Genomic DNA, 22,393 nt, shown 5'->3' on the forward strand with positions numbered 1-22,393 from the left:
AAAACTTAGTCATCGTGGAGAAGGCAATGAAAGGTACGGTCAAAACTCCGGCTTGTGTCAGAAGGTGCTGGTGTCCACATACGAGTATACGGTCAAAACTCCGGCTTGTGTCAGAAGGTGCTGGTGTCCACATACGAGTATACGGTCAAAACTCCGGCTTGTGTCAGAAGGTGCTGGTGTCCACATACGAGTATACGGTCAAAACTCAGGCTTGTGTCAGAAGGTGCTGGTGTCCACATACGAGTATACGGTCAAAACTCCGGCTTGTGTCAGAAGGTGCTGGTGTCCACATACGAGTATACGGTCAAAACTCAGGCTTGTGTCAGAAGGTGCTGGTGTCCACATACGAGTATACGGTCAAAACTCAGGCTTGTGTCAGAAGGTGCTGGTGTCCACATACGAGTATACGGTCAAAACTCAGGCTTGTGTCATAAAGCGTCCACATCTCTTAGCTCGCTGGCACTGCGTTCCCCGCTCACCTCAGACCAGCACCTCCTCATATTTGACAACCATTGAAACCCATCACTCAGAAAACTTTTTTTATTTTCTACGTTTATTCTTGCTGTTGGAAAGCAATTGTATTTATTTAAAAATTTACTGAAGGGGATTAAGGCCATATTGGTATCTATCCCCTCCAGGTCGAAAAGCATCGTCAAATGAAAAAAAAAAAAAAAAAAAAGCAATCGTTTGAAAAAAAAAAATGTCATTGAGCTGAAAGTCTCTCTCTCTCTCTCTCTCTCTCTCTCTCTCTCTCTCTCTCTCTCTGGCATCTTATATTCTGTTCTGATACTGACCTCACGGTTATATCTAGGGTAATGGGTTAGGGTTGGGAGGTCGTGTGTGGAGTAGATGGGTGTGGATGTTAATGGAATGAGAGGAATCAGAGCCGAGGGTCATATAGGTAGGTACAGTTGAGGTTAAGGTGGACGTGGGGTGAAGTTTGGTGATTGTGGATGGAGTTAGGTTGTTGTGAGTGTAGGTAGTTGTTGATTTTGTAGTAGTGAGGTGGGTGGTTATTGAGATTTTAGATTGAGGTATGTGTGTGTGGAAGTTGTGCATTGAGGTGGGTGGTGGATTGAGGTGGGTGGTTGTTGAGGTTGTGAAGATCGGTGATAGCGGATTCATAGTGGAAGTCGTAGTGGTCTGTGGTTGAGCAAGGATGCCAGTACACCGTATACCTGAGACTCTTGAGCAATGGAAATGGTTTTAATAAATATGGAAACTTAGAAGAATTATGCTAAGATTGGACGGATTCTTTTGAGTGGTTAGAAGAGCTTGCAGGTAGAGGTAGGTGTTTTATGGACGCTCTCAGATTTTAATGAATGTGAAAATGCGGTAGTGTGAGGCAGACTGTGTGGATGGTGGGTAAAGGCGGCAGAAGAGATACTGAGTGGGAGGGAATGGGTAGGTAGGGATGGTGGTGGTAAGGTCAGCTAAGAGCAAATGTGGAGAGAGGCCTAGGGAGGTGAGGAGCAGGGGAAGGGGAGAGGAGGGGATGTGAGATGAAAATGGAGGGGGAGATTGTGTGGAAGAAAGGAGTGGGACACAGTGTGAGAGGGAAGAGGAGTAAGAACTGCTAGTAAGAAATAAAAATAATCTGAAATGCAGTAGAAAGCTGGGAAGAACAGAGATACAAAAGGAAAAGGAGGAGAGATAACAAATGATATACAGAGCTGGAGTACACAAGGAATAACCAGAGAGAGGATAGAGAGGAGGAGAATGGAATACGATCAGTAACGTATACACATATGGTACAAGGAAGAGAAAGTTGAAAAGCAGTATACTGAATGATTTACGGCAGCTTTCGTGTGGGGCTATTGTGTTAGTGAATATTTGTGTTGCCCTCATGGTCCAACCACCTTGTTTACACGCAGCATGGTTAATATATTTCCTCGTTTATATCTCAACACTTGGGATCCCTTCATTCAATAGCCAGTGTTCTTGACACTTGGCAGGCGTTTTTCTCCTCAACACTTTACACCTTTTGTCGCTTCAGAGCTTTTATTAATTATCAGAACCCCTGAGGGAAGAATCGTGTTGCAGTATGTACGATGAGTTTAAGTTTGAGAAATGAAGTACTAAAGAGGCTACAAGGAAAAGGCTAAGTGTTTTTTGCTAATATCTGTAACGTGGTTATGTAAAAGGGATAAAACACTGAAAAGAGTGGAAAGAAAAAGGATGCGGGTATGTTGTAAAACCCATACTTTGTCTTATTTTGAAGGTATAGTTTTTGTTTTCACTGTATGCAGTCTTAGTTATGATTGAGAAAGCTGACGGAAGATCAGTGACATTGTTTATAGTAAGTTTGTGCCTAAATTTCTTCTTCCTCTCGCATTGTATCTGGCTTTGATTTGTGCCTTCTGTCTGTTTGTGAGTTCGCATCTTTATCAGAGTCTGTCTGCGTAAGTTGTCCTATCTGTTCATTTTTCTCTTTCTATCTTAGTTTGTATTTGTAACTGTAAACACTTATCCGTCTGTGTTATATTCCCCCGCCCTCCACCACTGACTTCCAATCCTTTTAGTACATCAGCGAGCCTCTATCCTTGGCAGTTGGTGCGATATTATTGTGATATTTTACGTTCTCTCTTCCATCCACCGCCACCAGTATTTACCAAACCTTTTATAACGTCAGGGAGCCTTTATCACTAGTAATTGGTGAGAGGTTAAGATGATGGGGTAATTACTGACTCATCTGGTACATCCGGTCATCCATCTCTTTACTCACGCCACACCCACGTACTCATACTCACCCTCCGACTGACTTATTTGTACCCCACAAGTCATTCTTCCGCTTACACACACACACACACACACACACAAGAACCAGTACCTGCCTTCCCACTGACTCACCTGTAGATTACTCAACCATTCATGCTTGCTCTCACACCCACACATTCACTTGACCTCCCAGCAAACACTCGCCTCTTACCCCTCCACACACACTCCCCACATTCACATTCATACACGCAGCCCTCACCCCCACGCACACACAATCGTCTCTCCCCCGATGCCCACTCACCCTTCTCCTTCCACACACTAAAGCAGCTTTATAATTATCTATTCATATTTGTACACCAGTACCATCTTTGCACAGATTAATGTCTGTATAAATATCTGTGAACCGGTATGTACTGCCAAGAACTATCAGAAATACCTCACATACCTTTCGTATTTTAAAACAAGTGGCCTCATCAGTTACCCTTTATTTTCAGATCATTACATTTAAAACAGCCTTCAGCAATACATTATCTTATCAGTTATCGCCTATCATTATCTCCATCAGTGTTCAGCCGTTATTTTTTGACCTTTAGTTTGTTTTATATATCACAAACAATGAAGTACATAAGAGTAAATAGGAAGTACAGCCTGTAACGAGGATATCTCTTTAAAACTACCAAGTGCACCAAGATCGAAAACGAACTCAACTGAGATTAACCAACGTTTGTGGGAAAAAGAAAATATATCAGTCATCAGATTGTTATTACGCATTATTAGCACTCCAGTAGTCTCTCTCTCTCTCTCTCTCTCTCTCTCTCTCTCTCTCTCTCTCTCTCTCTCTCTCTCTCTCTCTCTGACAAATTCTTGTTGGTTCTAGTGCAAAACACTTCTTCACTTCTTTTGAATGTAGTCATTGTTGGAAAGGTGAAGATCATCACTATTTTCGTTGATGGCTGCGGGTTTCTCGTTGGAGGCAGGAAGTGACAGACAGGCTAGTAATGTGTTCCTGCTCCTGCCTTACTTATATGGTCCTCTACCCTCGTTGCTTCACCAGTATTATTACCACTACCACTGCCACCAGTGCCACCACAACTACCACCAGTACCAATATCACTGTCATTGCCACCGCCACTTATACTACTACTACTGCTACTACTACTACTACTGCTACTACTACTTCTACTACTACTACTACTACTACTACTACTACTACTATTTTTTCTACTAACACCACCACCACCACCACCATTATGATTGCCACTAATATTACTACTACTACTACAGTACTACCACTACACTTACAATTACATATACTACTAGCACTACCAATATCAGTATAGTGCGCATTGTGAGCGCATGACGAGCGAGCGAGCTTTTGTACATACGCCTGTCGTCATAATTTCGTCTTGATGTAAACTTTCAACGTTTCTGGTGAGGTAGTTGAACAATAAAAGAAGAATAATTGAACTAAAATATTTACTTTCTCACAACTACAACCACCATCAGTACCAGTATCATTGCTACCACCATTACTGCCACAACTCCTACTACCATTGCCATCATCCCCTCACTACTAGCATCATTATCACATCTTGCCCCTATCAAACAGTCAACACCACCATCACCATTACCACCATCTCCATCTTCGCCTCAACCACATCTAGCTTCACCATTGCTTGTACTACTTCATTATTCCCGCTTTTCGTCCTCAAGACCTATTCTCTTACGCAAACAACCACCACCATCCACCACAATCACTGGTAGCATAACAGTGCTTTTGTAACTACTGTAACATTACCCGTACACTCTAGTATTCACACATTTGTATTCATACCTTTTTCTTTTTTTTTTGTCTTGCATATTTTTTCCATGGCTACCCCCATTCCCTTGCGTCGTCACCATTTTCTTCATTAACTTAGTTTTCCATCTTCCTTCTTTATGCTTCATTTTCCTTTCCTTGGCCTCTATAAATAGTTTCAGTTCCTTCGTCATTATGTTCTCTTTTACCTTCAATCTTCAGTTCATTCATTCTCTTCACTCATAATTTACAAGCCATCAGACGGGGCAGTGTAATTTCGTTTCCATCTCTACTCATTAATGTTTTTCTTCAACTTCCCATTCTCCCACCCTTCGTCTTAATTCGCTCCTCTTCCTTCACCCCGTCATTATTCAAGATCCACCTCTTCCTAACATGTAGTCTTAACCTTTGACACTAACTCCCAGTCAGCATCTTTCAGGGAACCAGACGGAACCCTTTACCGCAACCTACCCACCCCCTCACCTCCTCTCCACCCACAAAACCCATATACACCCAGATACTTCCTCTTCCTCATCCTCTCCTATTAAGTCTTCTCTCAACCCAACCCTTTCACACCTTGCGCCTCATTTTACTTATCCATATTCATTCATTCCACTTTTTCCACGCATCATTCCACCATCAGATTTCCACCGTCCACTCATCCGTGGATATATGTATATAAAAGAGCCGCGTTGTTTGTTCGTCCTTCAGTCACGCCCAAACCAAGGGCCGGAGACCCCCAGACCCATATATATTCTGAATCAGGGTGACCCAAGGATGGTTTTAGGGAAGCCAAAATTCAGATCTGGATCATTTGAGGTCACCGGTAGGGTGTTCGCCTTTTTGGCCCGAGCAACGCCGGGTACCCCTGCAGCCCAGTTTTGGCGTGGAGACTCACATAACCTCAAGTTCGGACATAGGCAATGTGAGGTTGACCTCCGAGGTCATTTGAGCTCACCGGTAGTACACGCTTGAACGACAGGACCCAGCAGCCCAATTTTTGGCATGGAGACTCACATGACCTTCAGTTCGGACATAGGCTATGTTAGGTTGACCTCCAAGGTCATGAGGTCACCGGTCGGAGGTCATTTGAGGTCACCAGTAATAGTAAACAAGTAGCCTACTCACAAATACTGTGCTTTAGTCTGCGAAAGCTGAAATAGAAAGTTTAGGGACCTCTTATAATCCCTCTTCAGAGGCATAGGAGGTACATGGTCTTTCTGGAGTACAAAGAAAGACTGAACTAGAACAAATTGGATTAGATCATTAGAGTGTTCGCCTTTTTGGCCCGGCAACGCCGGGTGCCCCTGCTAGTAGATAGATAAATTTCTTTCGGTATGTGCAGTGCAGTTATAATGCTGAAGAATTCAGAGCCGTACCTTATGAGCATCATCATCATCATCACCATCATCATCATCATCAGCAGCAGCAGCAGCAGCAGCAGCAATGTATGTTAGTCCACTGCGCGCAAAATCTCTCCGTGCTTTTTTCACGGTAACCCAGATTTGTTCTTTTGTCTTGCATCATTCCAGTCCGCCAAATTTGATTGGCTTTATTATTTCTTGTACTTCTCTGGCTGCTTCTTCCTCTCAGTCTGTGTCCTCCATAAAGGTATCGTTACTTCCCTCTAAGACAGCCCCTCCCCTCTTTCCTTCGTTGTTTGGGGACACACCACACCTCACATTACACCTGTACTCGACACCACACACACCACACCATTCTCTACCCTCAGATCACACCACAGCAGACACTATGCTCTTATTACACCCTACCAAACACCATATCTTCACATCACACCACACCACACACACCATCCTCACATCGCACCTCACTACACACCACACCACACCACACCACACTACACTACACTACACTGCACTACACTACACTACACTACACTACACTACACTACACTACATTTCACTACACTACACTACATCACGCTACTCCTCACGCTAAAGCTCATTTAACGCTGTACCAGCCTACGCACTATAGTCTTACTTCACAAAACATCACACCTACCCTGCATATTACACCTCCACACCACACTGCACCACACACTAAACCTTCACGCTGCACTACACTATACCACACACCACACACTAAACCTTCACGCTGCACTACACTATACCACACACCACACACTCACATCAGTCACATCACACAGCACACCATGCCACATCACGCACTACACCCTCACGTCACATCTCATTACACCATCCCTTCTGTTCACCCTCGCCTCCACTATCACTTTCCTCTACCCTCTTCTTTCATCCTCATTACACCATCCGCAAACCACATCACACCTCACATCATTTTTCCCTGCTATCTTTTCCTCTTCTCTTCCAATTCTCTCTCTCTCTCTCTCTCTCTCTCTCTCTCTCTCTCTCACACACACACACACACACACACACACACACCTATCTCTGTTTCTCTTCCTACCTCTCTCCCTTCCCCGCACCACCTTTTCCCATCTCTCATCTCTTTCTTGATAACTGTCCTCTTCCCCTCTTCTCTCCATCCTCCCCCTTCCCTCACCTGCCTCCCCTCCCCATCTTCCATCACCAAACCGGTTAGTTGGTGAGGTGACGGGCTACTGTTTGGTTCTGGCGAATTAGTTCTTTATCTCCCTTTGAAGCTGTGTACTGGTTCATATCTAGTCTCTTGGTTTAACATAGTTTTCTTCGAAGTTCCGTTATGCATCTCCTGTCCAGCATCTTCCTTAGTTAACCATTTGACAGTTCGTACGTTCGTCAGCGCCATAATGTCACTCGATGTTGTCAATAATCAGTGCTATTAAATGTCTTTCGTAGTATTATAGCACCAAGTTTTAGTAGCTGCTGCAACGGCGGGGTCACCTGAAGGTTAAGACAGTGGAGTGCAGGCCGAAGCTTCTCTTCCTCCGCCGTCCAACATCCTCCTTTTGGGGGATAGGAAGAGGACATGTATAACCGGTCACCTCCACCGTACGGTCATAATATCGCTGCCACCAAGTCCAAGCGTCCCTCTCGAGCAGCTCCATTATTGTAAAAGGAATAACCAGGATAATTTTTAACTCTGATAAAATTGCCCTTACTTTTACAACGTGATCTGGTATTATCAAGAATAAAATATGTAAGTGCACTCATAGTTGTGAATAGGCTATTTCTCCAATTTTAAGAGAGAGAGAGAGAGAGAGAGAGAGAGAGAAGGTGTAAAAGATAAGGAGACTGAGGGGATGAAAGTCGGTTACATGTGAGCCAGGGAGGCGGAGTTGGTATGTAAAGAAGGATGACTAGAAAGTAGTAAGGTCAGAGGTGAGGGAGGTGACACTGATGAATAATGAGGTGTGGGGGAGAGTCAGGTGTGGGAGGCCAGATATGAGGGGACGATGAGGGAGGCGAGGGAAGTGACACTGATAAATAATAAGATATAGGGGAAGAGTCAGGTGATGTAGGCCAGACATGAGGAGATCGGTTGATGGAGGGATGAGGGTAGGATGATGTGTGTGTCAGGAGATATGTGAGGGAGCTGCTGGTAATAGGTGAGGGAGTCCCGAATAAGGGTATTTTGAAAGAGGTCCATAGGAGGTGTAAACTCAGTAACAAGAAAGGATGAAAAACAAGAGTTAAAGATGAGGTACAAGCGAGGAGATGAGGGTGGAGGCGTAGAAGGAAGTGTAAGAATGGGTGGAGTGTCAAGGGTGGAGGTGGAAGGATATATTCTAGTATGACCGGTGATGGTGGTGGTGATGTTGGCAGAGGTCGTGAACTTTGGTAACTTTGAGAAAATAGAAATGGATGTTATGTGGTGTGAGTTACAGTTCTCTTGAGTTGTTTGTACTTGGTGGTGGTGGTTTTTTTTTGTTTTTTTTTCGTGACTGGAACGATAGTGTGACAGTTCCTTTTTTTTTTTCTTCTTCTTTTTTACATGTTTCAGTGTTGTAGGTAATAAATCACCGTCGTATATCACTTTTATCATCTAATGTAAAAATTCCGATTCTCAGAGGTACTGTTTAGTGTCATTATTGATTTTGTGCTTATGATGAAAGTTAATGCACTGTCTGAATGGACAAGGAATGCAGATGGTATTATAACAGTAGTTTTTTTTTTTTTTTTTTTTAGGAAATCATTTCCTGAAACTAGATAATTGTTTTATAAAAATGTAGCATCCAGGCAGTCGTTGAGGTATTGAAATTACCTTGAATTCCTGTAAAACTTGCGTCAAATGAATAAATATGAGAGGTGAAGATTGAAGAGTGTGTGTGTGAGAGAGAGAGAGAGAGAGAGAGAGAGAGAGAGAGAGAGAGAGAGAGAGAATCACCCATAGGAACGGCCGAATATAATGTGTATCACTCCCCCACTGAAACCATATTTTCTTGAAGGATGGCGTCCAGGCTGTTTGGGGTGTTTACATGCATCAGTACATAAATTCATACACAAATATACACTGCAAGAGTACCAAACTCCTTTTACTTTAACTTGGCCCTGGTGTTCATTCTTCCGCAGCTTATTTCACACCGCTCAGTGGCAGAAAAAGATTAACATTGTGGCTCTACATCCTTTCCACAGCACTTCTTCGTGACTGATATCATATCATAGTGTTCATCTATTCTTCCAACTCAGCATACAAGGTGCAGAGAGGGCGATGTTAGGCCAGGTTAGAGTAAAAATGGTACGGTCGACTTTGTACATGCGTCATGTCGTATTGGCCTTACTATGAAAGGAAGGAGGAGGATATCGCACTTGAATATTTCTTCAGCAAGAAGGGTCTCACTTGAGTACTTAACTGGTATATATATATTTTTTATTTCCGCTTAGAATACTTTAGAGGTGGGTACGTCTGTCATAGGTTTCCTTTGCCTTGTTTTGAGTAACGGCAGACATACAGACAATAAGATAAAATAAAGACAAAGTTTTATAGGTTAGTAATGATAACGAGTAAAGTAGGTGACAGGCAAAAAAGCTGAGCTACAGCTACCCATGCACACACACACACACACACACACACACACACACACACACACACACACACACACACACACCACATAAAAAGTTTGCAGAATGACCTAGATGTAAAAAACAAACAAACAAAAAGCAGCTAAGTAAATTCTTACAGTGGACAGTGACACACGCTTGTGCTGGAATATTTCCTCTCCCAGACCAGCCCATCTACATATCTTTATACAAGGAAACGCCTCAGAACCACCACAAGCACATGTCTAGTCCCTTCCTCTCCAAGAAGAGGGGAAGAACGAACATCACTTATAATTTAGAAACACCACTAAATACATTTCCAAAACCAGTTCTTTATACGTTTTTCACTGTTTACTGAGGTCCTTTACCCCACACCCTGAAGATATTATTGTATCTTATTTCTTTATCATTGATATTATTTTTTGCTGCCTTTGGGGGATTTTATTCAGTTTCAGGGAGCACCCTACAAATGAAGGGATTAATGCAGACTATGGTCAGTATTCTCGTCGGTTAAGGAAGCTCCCTAACACCTTACCTAAGCGATTTATTTTATTACACCTTACTGCCCTCTTCTGTGATACATAAACCCTTCGAACATCACCATACTCTGCATAAACAACGCATAAAAGGATATTAACCAGATATATCCAAAAATAAATCGCCAAGGAAGAGATGTTAGGGAGCTTCCTTAACCGAGGAGAATACGAACCTATATCTATCCACTCCAGTTCGAAAAGTCTCTCCCAGGCCAAGTACAGTTGTCTGGTGACAGGAAGAAATACGAGAAAGATGGCCTTGTGCTGGAGTTATGATGTCAATTTTGTTCTCCAGAAGAAATTATGCTTTCAGGTATAATGCCGTACTTTCCGTTGTTATACTAGGACAGGAGGATATTACGGGGTTGAAGTAGTGTGCGTGAGAGAGAGAGAGAGAGAGAGAGAGAGTACTACCGTGTTACTTTTGATTTCTCTACTCATATTTTTTCATATTTGTAATACTTATTTCATTTTCAGGTAAGTGCTGATGAGGCTTAGAGAACCGGAAGAAGGGAATGAGAGAGACTCAAGAGAAGAGGAAGGGAAAGGAGGGAAAGAGAAGACACAAGAAAGAAGGAAGAAAGAAAGGGACAGAAGCAGTAAAGAAGAAAGACAGTAAAGGTAATTCTTTCATATATATTAATCTTCATGTGACATTTACTGAACTGAAAATGACACATGGGCACTGACGATACGAGCGAGAGGAGGACCAGGAGGAGGAGGAGGGATGATGATGATGATGATGATGATGATGATGCACAGTGTACAGACTGAGGAGGAGGAGGAGAAGTGAGTATGATGATGATGGACACTCAGTGTATAGATTTTAAGTGGTAAATAAGAGATAATTTGAGTTGTAGGTGGAGGTCGTTGAAACACACACACACACACACACACACACACACACACACACACACACACACACACAGGGTGCAAATAAAATCATTAGTGTTTCAGGTTTTTCTTGGATAAACAGTGTTTTGAGTCCATAAGGAAAATACAGTATAGCTAAACATATAGTACTTTAAATATGAGAGAGAGAGAGAGAGAGAGAGAGAGAGAGAATTCAGGATATCTATTTTGCTGGTAGTATTGGCTGACGATTATACCCTACAGTACTGTTCCATCATTACTGCCGTTATAAGGGACAAGAAGGGTGGGGAGGTTAGGAAAGACCCCCCTTCAGCAGGATTAAGGTCATTTGTTGGTTCCAGATATATGTCAGATTTTTGTCGATGTATATAATTAACAAGTTTAGCATGTGGGATTGGTACTGAGCTAGTCTGTTATAACCCTAAATAGGATAGTTCAGATTTCCGTAGTCATCGTAATCTTCTGGCTAGGGTGGGGCCATTTAGAGATTTTTGGAGGGAGGGTTGTAGGAATTATGATCTTCATGCTTAAGTTTTTCAGTTTGATGGCGTCTTGTAGGGTTCATTTTTGTTTTCAGCAGACGGTTTTGATAACGAAAGACCTCTTACAATGAGGAAGAAAAAAAGTAGTGATCCAATACCGTTTTAGAAAAATCAGCTTTTTATGAGAAGCGTTTTTCCTTGATACCGTTACATGATTTCACTCACCTTTGGATATGCCTCGTATGATGGTATGAAATAGTCCCTGAAATTTCACAATTTTGTGGGCATCGATAGTTGTGTACATTTTTAATTTGTATTGAATGCTTATTTTATTACTGACAGTCATACAGTGAAGGTCATTTCTAATATACAGTCAGTATGTTGGGTAGGCCATCCAGAGTGGGAGTTTACTACTAGACTCCCAGAACCTCCGCATTACACATGATTAATATGTATACGGTAGTGGAAATTCAAGGAAAGCGTGAGTGGCCAAGTGTGCTCAGTGAACGAGTGTAGTGTGGATGGCTTTGTGTGTGTGTGTGTGTGTGTGTGTGTGTGTGTGTGTGTGTGTGTGTGTGTGTGTGTGTGTGTGTGTGTGTGTGTTTTGCTACGAAGTACGAATATGTGAACAACGGTATACATGATGTGTGTTGGTTGAAGGATTTGTCTGTCAAGGAAGTATGTGTGTGTTTATGGTACTGTCCACCATGTTGCTCGTCAGTGTTTTGGGATTAGGTGCCAGTGAAGTCTGATCTGTACTTGACTAGAACGCCCTTGTGGTGGTGACAGCAGGGTCCACGGGAGTCTCAGGTTGCAGCCCCCAGTCACATGACGTTCCTAGATACGTTTTACATAGGTGGCCCAATGGTTGCAAAACACGGTAGGATGATATCCTTAATTTTATGAATAGTCGGCCTAGTAAGATGGTCACCAACTCTGACTTGGTTCCCGAGGTTGTCGTTGGGAAGGACCTATATCCTCAACAACTAATGTATTTACGTTGGATTTTTTTTTTTTAATGTAAGGAAGAGGGAACCAAAGGCCAGAAGCCCGCAAGATTGTTCCCTCCAAGAAAAAACAAAAACAAGATACCGGAGCCAAATTCAAGATCCGTTCATTTCATCTGCGTCTTGGCCAGCTCCCATGTGGTCCATGCTTGTATCGTCGCTGGAGGATGAGTCAGAGGCGGAGTTGGAATACCTTCAGTGGGTGGTAATGGTGCAGGGACGTAGGGGCTTTATTAAGGGCATTGTGGCATGTGTCAGCCTGTGCTAGGGGAGTATCAGTCACAGAGAACACTCTTCATTCAAGGTTAACTGCGTTAACTGAGACTGGACTGACTCATTGTTACCATTGACCTTGAGTGAATTCGCTGCTTGTTCCTCAGGCAAGCAGATTTCTTTTCGTTCATCATTTTCAGGGAACTCTTGCAGAATTATATCTTCATGTAGTTTATTCTTGCTCATTAGTTTTATTAGGAGAGCGTCTTAGTGGCTTAATACAGTATGCCCCTGTATCACGAAGTTCACCATTACCTCATATCATCTCGGCTAATTCCTTCTTCCCCCTCGCCAGGGTGTTTGTCGACATTCACGACTATACTATATTAACGTCACATTACCTTATCATTATTTCAGTTAGCTTGGTATATAATTATGGGACAGAACACACTTATCTCGGGAGCAGCAGCTGGTGTTATTGCTTGGTTTGTGGTGGGGATATGCACTGTACTCTGTGTTCAATCACCCCAGTATATTCTGTCTGGGAGCAACAGTTCGTATTACTGCTAGTTTTGTGGTGGGGGCATGTACTCTGTGTGTGTGTCCCTGTTACTTTTATTCTTTTTTTTTTTTGTCTATCTTCATTTGTATAACATTAGGAACTAGAATGGCACTCAGTAGAGCGCATACCTCCGCCAAGGCCCAACATGCAGTTCCTTTTAATTCAGTCAAGTCTAATCCAATATGGAAAAAGACAACCCCCCCATAAAAGCATATTTAAATCCGCTAGATCCGGAATTTTATATGGATCCGCGCCAAACTGTACGCATTTGTAGATACCAACATCCTAAATATGCCTGATTTTTTTCATCAAGATCCATGCAATATTCACTGAAAAATTTACGAAAATTTCGAAAAACACCCCATCTCTCAATGTTAAAGTGAAAAAAAAAAAAAATCCTGGATCCGCACCTTTATACGGATCCGCACCAAAATTTAATGGAGTGTATTCTTGGCCAAGGCCCATTCTTCTACCAAGTTTCGTGGAAATCCGTCCAGTAGTTTTTGTGTAATCTTGCTCACAAACCAACCAACCAACCAACAAACAAACGGACAGGGGTGAAAACATAACCTCTTGGCGGAGGTAATAATTGTGGAGGTTAAGGAGAGGCCAGTGTGCAGAGGGGCTGGTCTGACACTGGAAGGGGGAGAGTGAGTTAACTAATCTCTTTATTAACTTTTTTATATATATATATTTTTTTTTATGTGTCCGACTCTGGGCATAGACTTCACAGCCTGCTCCCAAGGCCCAACATTCCTCCTACATATCATACACCTCTACATGTCACCACTTCGGCGCAAACACCCACCGTCCTTACTGAATACATACTAGGGCTCTCATACAGGACTCGTGTATTGGTATTAGCAGGGGTATTTTTACGACATGTCGGCGGATCTTCTGGTAGATCAGTAAAGTCTGACTTTATGAAATTCAAATCCTTAAACTGTTCCCTGCCCTAGCGGGGATTTGAACCTTGGTCTGGTAGGACTGCAGGCCACCTCTCTTCCGATTGAGCCACCGCCTCCCCCCAGAACTGATGATGTTGGCCTCCTCTTCGTCCTTTTCGAGTTATCCTTCCATTTGTTGCTCTTTATCTTTCATTGTATATACCCTTGTCTCTGTTATCGTGCATGCCATGAGCCTGATATCAGGTTTTCGTAATAAAGGTCGCGCCTCCCATTCTGTCTTCTCTGTATTTCCTTCCTTTATAATTCTTTTCCTTGTACCTTAACTGCTGTCATTCTGTAATCCTTCATTTTCGTTTCCCCTACCTCTGTCTCTTGCTTCGCTCTCTTCATCGCCTTTTTATGTTTCTTCAGCACTCTCCTATCCTAAGTTTTCTCTTTATGTTTCGTCTCTCATCCCCTCCTCTTTGCTTTGTGTTTCTTTACCACTTCTTTTAGGCATGTCACTTTCCATCCTTTACTCTGATTCTCTTCCACTCGGTTCCCTTCATTGCAGTTCCGTTACTTCTGTTAGCCGTCTGTTCATTCCTGTAGTGTCCTTCCTTCTCCTTCTTTCCATTTCAAACTAATACTATTATTTCCTCAGACATTATTTGTGTTTCTCTTTCATCACGCCACTTCTAATTTTACACTGGTAATGATAACTGTCAGTCAGCACAACAGTGAGTGATACGGGTAATAACAGGAGACAAAGTTAATAGTGAAGGAGGATAGTAGTTCTTAAAACTTTTTTTCCTGCCTATCATCACTTCTGCTCCATCATCACCCGAGTTCATCCCGTGTTTGATTTCTACGTATACAGTCACAGACCCCATCCACAATACTCGACTTCTACACCATTGCCACCAGAGGACCGGCCATCCCTCGTTTCCCTTCATTATATGCGGTTACAGACTCTTCAGATGATACACAGCCCACGTCCCGCTGTTGATGATGACGCCCAGGTGCTGATGAGTGTGTAGGGGGGAGGACATGGGGGGAGGCTTGGGTTGTGGTGAGGGAGAGGGGATGGGTTGTAGCAGAGGCTTGGAGTTTATGTCGTGGCCACCCCACATGGCTTAACTCAAAGATTTAGGTGCTGAGTGTGTAATGAGGCAGTTTGAGGCGTGACACTTTTAGGTGTGGCAGATTGTGGTGTGGCAACTCGAAATTGGCAGTGTGAGGTGTTTTATGAGGTGTGGTAAGTGCTGTCTGTTACACAATAACTTTTCTGATGGGCTGTATATTCATTTATAGATAACGCCACCGTCCCGACTCAGTAATAATCTTATCTTCCCCGACCTCTGCTTTATACTCCCTCGCATAGTTCACAACTTACCATTTCTTGCCTTAACACTGGCGAAGGTAATACTATTGTGCCTGCCAAAGCTCACATCTCAGGCCCTCTTTTTTGGCTGGGTCCCAAATACCTTTCTTCCTCCAATACCACTAGCAAAAGTAATACCACAGGCAGTGGCAATGCTCACACTCTTCGGTCCCAGTTTTTGGCTAGGACCCAAGTAAATATTGTGGCTAAAAGTTATGATTAAGGATGTGATGAGACCTGTTGGTTATTACCGAAGACCACACACTTAGTGTCTCTTGTACGCTTGCACTTACGGACGCGTGCATGCATGCATGTATATGGTCAGCGAGTTTGCAGTTATAGTCACAGACCTATACAAATCTCGGGTCCATCGCACTGAATATGTTATCCACACGTGGCCTCCTCTTGTCAGCTTTGTGACGCCAGTGAAGTAGTCTTACTGAAGACTGTCAACTACTACCAACTGGAGACCGGCTACTGCAACTTCTCCCCCCCCCCCTTTTTTTTTTGTCCATAGCTGAACCTCTGGTAGAGGTATTGCAAAATTCTCAGTTACAGGACACCCCATCTTCATCGTAAGCTTACGTTGCTGATAGTGCTGTGATGTTGCTCTCTTTTGGCCCAGCAGTGGTGCATATCCGCTCGCCAGTATAGTACTGTGATTTGGTGCTGCTGTACCCTGCACCTGTAATGTTACTGAACAGCTCCCCAACACATATTGTGCTGTAATGCTGCTCTTTCCTGCATTAATAATATTGCTGACAAACTCTCAGCACCCAGTAAAGAAACACCCCCTACCCTGAAACCTGATTCCTCCCAGCACTTAGTATAGAAACATCCCTGCATTGGTTAGAACCTGATATCCCCGGCACCTAGTAAAGAAACATCCCCACCTTGGAACCTGATACCCCAGCCAATGATTGGGTGGAGTCCAGATAAAGAGTGTAATATTCCATTGACATGATTATTACACAGGCGGTGAGGTGATACCGTCCACCATCTGGGGCCAACACACAGCCATCCGGATATAATTACTTTCTGGAGTTTATATCCTGTGGTTGGTATTGGCGTTATGTTATCGGGAATAGTTTAATATTTTCTGTGCAGTCTCGCTTTTTTGTTATATTTTGTATGCCTCCAGTCAAGGGATAGAACCAGTCAGGGGTTAGAACCAGTCGAGGGTTAGAACCAGGCAAGGGTTAGAACCAGTCAGGGGTTAGAACCAGTTTAGGGTTAGAACAAGTCAAGGATTAGAACCAGTCAGGGGTCTGAACCAGTCAGGGGTTAGAACCAGTCGGGAGTTAGAACCAGTCAAGGGTTAGAACCAGTCAGGGGTTAGAACCAGTCAAGGGGCAGAACCAGTCAGGGTTTAAAATCAGACTTCATTGCCCTCATACAATTCAGTGCATCTTTTATATTTCATTCCAACCCCTGGCAGACGATTTTATTCCACTTAGGACAGACCTCTCGTAATAAACAGGTTAATTGCTGCTGTGACAGGTAAGAAATTAACTTTTCTTCCATGGCTCAAATTATCGTGAAATATTGATGGAGCAGTCCTCACTCATGGTTGTTATTCCTATTGTACCCGTGACCATTGTCCATCTCTGCCCATTGATCCACATACTTACGATCGTCTTTATCCTTAGTGAGATATATTGTGGCAGACAGGAGAGGGAAAGGAAGTGCAAATTGTTTTCATGATTCGTCAGCAGCACCGTCAGTTTTTTATTTAGGGTAGTTAGTCAATCCCACAACACTTTGGCCTTCCTACGGATGTTAATTACAAGAGGAAATTAGCGTACGGTACCGTACTTTATTAATCTCAGTCCCGGCTCATAAGAGTGAACCCATTGCCATTATCAGACAACGAAACATGTTTACTGCCTCTGTCCTGCCTCAGTCCATGCTGTTTTTGCTCTCTTAGTTCTCCTGCTGATATAATTTACCATTACACTAAATCTTATGATTGTTGTTACTGGATATGGTTGTTGAGGCTGTGCGACCTATGTAAGAGGATGTAAGCGTCTAGTAATCAGACTTGAGAGCTAAAGAAAAGAAGGTGAAGGGAGAAAGCTGTACATGAACTAGAAATTGATGTTAGGAAGCGAGGACATGAATGATTTTTACTTACTTTTTCTTAGGTTGTCAGACGTTTATTAAGTAATACGAATGAATATATATATATATATATATATATATATATATATATATATATATATATATATATATATATATATATATATATATATATATATATATATATGAAAATAAATCACTTAATAACACGTGATTCACAGATATGCTGATATCTACAAGGAAAAGGAAACACGAGATATCTCGATCGCTTTCATGTATTCACATCTTCGGGGGACAGCAAAATCATTTTGCTGTCCCCCGAAGATGTGAATACACGTAAAACACTCGAGATATCTTGTATTTCCATTTTCCTTGTGGTTATCAGCATATACAGTAGTTGCATGTTGAGTTCGTGGTGAGACTAAGCAACTTTCTGTGATCAAGTTTTGCCAGACTCATTCAGTATTTTAGACACCTCAAGAAGCTGATCTCTTAGTCTACGAGTTCCTTATGAGAACAGTCCCAGAGCTCTCAGGCGATCCATTTAAAGCTGTCTCCTGATTGATGGAATAAGTTTTGTAGCTCTAGGAACCCTTTCAAGTCGATCTCTGTCTTTTCTAAGTGAAGGTGACAAGAACTGCACAGCATACTCCAGAAGCGGCTGTATTAAAGAATTATAGAGTGTACGAACAAACTCTTTATTCCGTTAACGAAATTGCCTCTGGATGTAGCATTGCAATTTTTGGGTCCTTATCTCTCTGCTTCTATGCACTGTTTGGAAAAATTTGGGGTCACTGCTGGTCAGTACCTAAGTCCTGTTTCATATTAATCATTCTCAGAATTCACGCCAAAAGTGAATAGTGCTACCCTGGGTATGCATGGCCAATATGCATCACCTTGAATTTCTCCAAGTTAAGTGGCATTTACCATGTCCCAGACCACTTCTTTAGGCTATGAAAATTTGCCTAGAAATTTTCAGTTCCTTCAAAACTGCTCACATTTGCTCCATGTTCGAAGTCACCTGCAAATATTGAGACGAAACATAACTTGCCAACATCTGTATGTTGGTAATATAAATAATAAATAAACATGAGTGGAATAAAGACAGACCATTGTGGAACTCCATAAGTCACTGAAGTCCAATCGCAAGAACTTCCTTTGATCACTACTCGCTGTGTCTTATCCATTAACCAGTTTTATATCCACAGTGTAACTTCCCTGTTAATACCGAGTGCTTATACTTTTGACGTAAGTATGAGGATGAGCACATTGTCGAATGCCTTTCGAATATCTTAGAGAAAGGATGTTTGCTGCTCTATCCCTGTCAAACTCACTCAACATTTTGCAGAAAAATTCAGTCAAGTTGGATAGGCATGATGAATGTTGTTTGAACCCAAACTGGGAGTCCATAACCAGGCTGTGATTTTACAGGTAGTTGACTATCCTGTCCACAATTATTCCTTCACACACTGAGAGAGAGAGAGAGAGAGAGAGAGAGAGAGAGAGAGAGAGAGAGAGAATAAGAAGTCACGTTCAGGAAAGAGAAATTGCATCATGGCCGGAACATGAGTGGTAAATGCAGTAATACGAAGTCGTAAATATTGCAGTAATACGAGTATTCATTTGGGAGTTAAGCAAATGAAATCTCTCTCTCTCTCTCTCTCTCTCTCTCACACACACACACACACACACACACACACACACACACACACACACACACACACACACACACACACACACACACACACACACACACACACACACACACATACACACACACACATACACACACACATACACACACACACACATACACACACACACACACACTCAGTCACAAATACTCTCCCTCTGCCCGAGCGCGCGTGCGTGCGTGCGTGTGTGTGTGTGTGTGTGTGTGTGTGTGTGTGTGTGTGTGTGTGTGTGTGTGTGTACTGAGGAGCCGAAGTATGTGCAAACCTTTTCACGCGATGATCATTAAGCACAACTAGGTACACTTACTGGTGGTGTTCAGTCCCCAGGCCAGTGCACCTGCTTCTCTCCCACAGCAGTCAGGCATCACCACCATCAGCCACCCGCCAGGATCACCACAACTCCCAAGCGCCGGTAACACATAAGCAGCCTTGTACCGCTAATGACACACGTGTTATCTCACACTTCTCCAAACAAGACCGCGAGTAGTTGAGGGTCCCTGTTAATGCCGTTTCTTGGTGCTCAGTTTAGGAGACTGACACAGTAACCTTCTTCCCACACCACACCTGCTTCAGTGCTGTAGAATCCCCAGCCCCGTTCCTCTCCAGTGTCACTCAGTCTCCATCTTGCTTTACGCCTGATCTCAGAATTCGGTCAAGGTTATGGCCTCGATATTCCAAAAATCCACAAATCTCTCTTTTATCACACGAACCTTCTCTCATTCATTCGTGTACATTGTTACATAGCCTATGATTTCATCATCCTTTGTGTAATTTTAACGCACAGTATGCTGCATGTTTGATAACGAGCGTGTTCTGCCTCAGTCCCCCCCTTCTACCGTTATAGTAGAGTAAGTCGTCATTTCTGGAGTTCAGAGCAGGATTTTCATCTCTTTGTCCCCGTGGCTTCATTTGCGCGTCCTTCTTACAAGTTGTATCAGGCTCTGCTGGCCCCTATATAATGAGCTCAGTCTCTGCATCATTGCCACTTAGATCTGCTCCTCATTTTGTTCACATCTCTCTCCTCCCCTGTACAGTTATTATTATTGTGAGTGCTCAAGAAATCTCCAAACATCTAGCAGCTGTGTGTAATTTGAGTATAAGTGTTATTGCATTTTGTTCTTGTGCTGTGTAGCATAGGGTTAGTTCTTGGGCCTAGTGAGGTCTTTGTGATTAATGTTGGGTTTTATATCAGTCATTTTAAATAATATTTTGTATCTGTAATAATTTATCTTGCATTAACTGAGCATTACTCGGTGTATTTTCATTTATCAGGGCTGACTTAGATAAATTTACTCTTGCTAATTTCGTGTTAATAGAGGCTATTGCAGTTAACCATATATTTAACCTGTTTATTTGCCATTACATTATCCTTATGAGTTCTGAATGTTTTGTTGTTAGTTTGTGCATTAAACTTTAACTTCCAATTTTACCTAACTCTTTTGTTTTGAACCTGGAACTTTACGGGACAGTAGTGACTCTTAGCATTCTCACTTAAAGTGTACGTTATCTTTCTCTGTTCCGTAACATAAATTTGGAGACCTCATATCAGGATATTCAGGATATTATCATAAGGATATTGCTTGATATTTTGTGACTGTTACTTATTCATGATGTCTACTATTACTACAGTTGATGAAGCCAAAGATTTTTTGTCAAATGTGCAAAGAGTGTGTGATATAGAAAACAGAACAAAGAATGAACTTAAGCTTGTTGCTCAACAATTGGGAATTGTTGTTCGCTCTCATCATTCTAAAGATCAAATTGTTGACATTATTAATGAAAGCTTGTTTAATGTAACTCCTGCAAATGAGCAAACGCAGATTGAATTAGCTAAGTTACAGCTAGCTCTGCAGGAGGCTCGTGCTAAAGAAGCTGAATTTCAGGCAAATGCTAAGCAGGCGGAGTCTCAGGCTCGTATTCAGGAGGCTGAATTTCAGGCAAATGCTAAGCAGGCGGAGTCTCAGGCTCGTATTCAAGAGGCACAGGTACAGGCTGAGGCACAAATTGAACTTGCCAGGATTCAGGCAGACCATGAGTATCGCATGAAACAAGGTGGAACTGGATCATCTAGCTCTGATGATTTTGATGTGGCTAAAAATGTTAAACTTGTCCCTCCTTTTAATGAATCTGATTTAACAAAGTATTTTCAGTTGTTTGAGAGGGTAGCTACAGGTTTTAATTGGCCCAAAAAGTATTGGCCAGTACTCCTTCAAACTGTTCTCACCGGTAAAGCTCAAGTAACTTATGCATCTTTGCCTCAGGATCAATCTGATAATTATGATGTAGTTAAGAGCTTGATTCTTAAGGCCTATGAGCTTGTTCCTGAAGCCTATAGAGTAAAATTTAGGACAACTGACAAGCAAGATAAGCAATCCCATGTTGAGTATGCAAAAATCAAAGAAGATCTGTTAGAGCAGTGGTTAAATTCTAAGAATGTGGATTCTGATTTCGGTAAATTTAAGCAGATGATTTTGCTGGAGGATTTCAAAAGGTGTATTTATAAAGATGTAAGCCTATATCTTGATGAGAAAAGGATAGATAATTTGTCTGATGCTGCAGTTTTAGCTGATGAGTATGTTCTCACTCACAAGAGATATTCTAGAGAAAAAGGGAAAGCTGAGAGTAAGTACGTTGCCTCTACTCAGAGTACAGGTAACAGGAAAGGGAATAAGGATGATGTTTCTCAGGAAGTAAATACCAGCTTCACCTCTAGATTTCAGAGAAGTAAATGTACTTATTGTAGTAAGCTTGGTCACACTACGGAGAGATGTTTCAGGAGACAGCGTGATGTGAACAAAAAGGAGTCTTTAAATATTCAGTCAATTGGTCTAGTGTCCACTCTTGAGAGTTCCCAGAATTCTTTAACTGAGTTAACTGAACCTGCTTTGAGGGGTAACTTAAATTCTCATGATGGAGCTCCTCTTTTGAGCAGTAACGTGGGTGACACTCTCAAGAGTTCATGTGCTAATTTCCTGTCTGATGGTTTTGTCAGTCCTCTGGACAGTAATGACAGGAAATCAGTTCAAATATATCGTGATACAGGTGCTTGCCAATCCCTTATGCTGACCAGTGTTCTAGGCTCTAATGTTAATTCCTCTGATGAAACTGTAATCTTACAAGGTGTAGGGAATAATTACTTCTCCGTCCCTCTGTGCAGAGTGAATTTAGAGTCTGGTTTTGTTAATGGTTCTGTTATGGTTGGGTT

Source organism: Coenobita brevimanus, chromosome 36 (genome assembly GCF_032717465.1).
Source record: "Coenobita brevimanus isolate Jiangsu-jjx chromosome 36, ASM3271746v2, whole genome shotgun sequence".
Lineage (NCBI taxonomy): Eukaryota > Metazoa > Arthropoda > Malacostraca > Decapoda > Coenobitidae > Coenobita > Coenobita brevimanus.